Below are 2,847 nucleotides of genomic sequence, written 5' to 3' on the forward strand. Positions count from 1 at the left end.
GACATCAACTCTGGACACCAGCTCTTCCATGGAGTTCTGAATTCTGTTCCATGTGTAGGTATATTTTAGCCCCCATGAAACAGAAAGATCATTTTGAATCACTTAATTCTAAGTCTTTACCTTTTCAGGTCATATGTCCCTTACAATAATTTTCAGGTTTTGACTGGTAATCAAAAGCAGGTTTAAAATTTCAGTGAAAAAAATAAACAGAAACGTGGGGAGCTGAAAAACACTCTTACACTGAAGAGTGTGATTATTGAAGACTTTATGTTACAATAAAATTTTATTGTTACCACAATAAAATGATGCGGAGGCATTTACTAGGATTCAAGCATATGTTCATTGATATTGGAAGATTTTCATACAAGTTAAAAGGATGACAAATCAAAGCTGAATAGGATACCTGTTCTGTCAAATGTATAAAGCTACTTGTACCCGGCCAGTCTAGTAACATGAAAAGTGGAGACTCTGGGTGCCGTTTTGTTTTTACTTGATTTTAGGCATGAGGGATCTTGGTTCCTCCAACCAGGCCTCGAACCCATGCCCTCTGCAGTGGAAGCGTGGAGCTTTAGCCAGTGAACCATCAGGGAAGTCCCTCCAGGTGCTATTTTGATCCATTTTTTCGGTGATACCGGGGCTCCCAAGCCCCCAGCAGTGCCGCTTGAAAGAACTGGAGATCCCCCAGCTAGAGCCATGGGTGCATCTAGGTGGGAGAAGGAGTCTCTGGCCCATGGGGGCAAAGGTGACTGTTATGGTGGGATCCCCTCTGGGTTGCCAACTGGCACACCATCAGTGGAGGGGAGAAGTCTCATGACCAGGGAGTGAGCAGAGCTTGTCTCCTAGCTACAGCTGTCGGGGGGCTCCTGCACTGTCCACCTTGCCACTGGTGCTGGGCTAGCCTGGGCTTGTCAGCAGGACTCACATTAAATTCAGGGGGAATCAACCCATGGGTTCTGTACCTTTGGAGTCTTGGGGAGTCTGACCTCCATGGGCACAGAGAACAGAGGATGGAAACAAGAGAAGGAAAGGAGTCCTGGATTCCAGGCCCTTTCCCTCCATTTACTTGATAGAATGGTTGGCAAAGTAGTTCAGCTCTCTGAGCCTGTTGTTTTGTCTCAAATATGAAAAGATAACGAACACTGTGTGGTCTGACGGTGGTGGTGGCTGTTAATGTGTGAGAGGTTTCGGTGCAGACAGACGTATCAATACTTTGTAAACTGTGATGCTGTTGTGAGCAGCTGACGCCTTTGATGGTGGCTCTGATCCAGCCACAGATGTGTTCTGTTTCTGAGCTTGATCCAGATGCAAAGTGTGGAAGTGAAAAGATTGATCTGATGCAACCTTCACCAGGTTCTCTGCTGGGCCCCACCACATAGATTCTGATTCATTGATTTGGGGGTAAAAGCTGAATTTGCCTTTCAACCAGTTCCCAGGTGAGGCTGATGGGATGGCTCTGGGCCGAGCTGTTCCAGTTCAGCCCATCATCTAATGAGAACCCTAAGAGCTTCTGAAAGGCCCCTGTTCAGGGACTGCTTCTCCCTCTGGTGTGATTCCTTAGAATGGGTTGGGCTGTAGAACCTGCACAATTAACAAGTTCCCCAGCTGATTCTGGCAAAGCCTGCAGAACGAGTGAGTAGCAACTGACTTAACTCATCAGACAGTCAGATGTTACGTGGTTCTACTGATCCATGCACAGCACCCAAAGAAGGATGCCAGGAAATCCTGCAAGTGAGGCCAGGAACAAAGCTCTACTCTGGTCTTCTTCCCAAGGCTCAGGGTAATCAGGTCACCCTCCTGCTTGAGCTGCTGCTAACTTGGTGCTAAAGATCTGCAGTGAAGCAGTGATGGTTTTCCTGAGCCAGACCCAGGCTACTACCTTTTCAAGCCTTTCCTCTATCTGACATGCGTCATATGCTTGAGTCAACCTAAACTGCTTTCAGTTCAGTTCAGTCCCTCAGTTGTGTCCGACTCCTTGTGACCCCATGGAAAGCCGCATGCCAAGAATCTGTCCATCACCAACTCCCGGAGCTTACCCAAACTCATGTCCATTGAGTTGGTGATGCCATCCAACCATCTCATCCTCTGTCACCCCCTTCTCCTCCCACCTTCAATCTTTCCCAGCATCAGGGTCTTTTCATATGAGTCAGCACTTCACATCAGGTGGCCAAAGTATTGGAGTTTCAGCTTCAGCATCAGTCCTTCCAATGAATAGTCAGGACTGATTTCCTTTAGGATGGACTGGTTGGATCTCCTTGCAGTCCTAGGGACTCTCAAAAGTCTTCTCCAACACCACAGTTCAAAAGCATCAGTTCTTCGGCGCTCAGCTTTCTTTAGAGTCCAACTCTCACATCCATATATGACTACTGGAAAAACCATAGCCTTGACTAGATGGACCTTTGTTGGCAAAGTAATGTCTCTGCTTTTTAATATGCTGTCTAGGTTGGTCATAACTTTCCTTCCAAGGAGTAAGTGTCTTTTAATTTCATGGCTGCAGTCACCATCTGCAGTCATTTTGGAGCTCCCCAAAAATAAAATTTGCCACAAGTCTGCTACTGTTTCCAGTTTCCCCATCTATTTGGCCATGAAGTCATGAGAAACGCTGGACTAGAAGAAACACAAGCTGGAATCAAGAGTGCCGGGAGAAATATCAATAACCTCAGATATGCAGATGACACCACTCTTATGGAAGAAAGTGAAGAGGAAATAATAAGCCTCTTGATGAACGTGAAAGTGGAGAGTGAAAAAGTTGGCTTAAAGCTCAACATTCAGAAAACGAAGATCATGGCATCCGGTCCCATCACTTCATGGGAAATAGATGGGGAAACAGTGGAAACAGTGTCAGACTTT

Source organism: Bison bison, unplaced genomic scaffold (genome assembly GCF_000754665.1).
Source record: "Bison bison bison isolate TAMUID 2011002044 unplaced genomic scaffold, Bison_UMD1.0 scf7180017864456, whole genome shotgun sequence".
Taxonomy (NCBI): domain Eukaryota; kingdom Metazoa; phylum Chordata; class Mammalia; order Artiodactyla; family Bovidae; genus Bison; species Bison bison.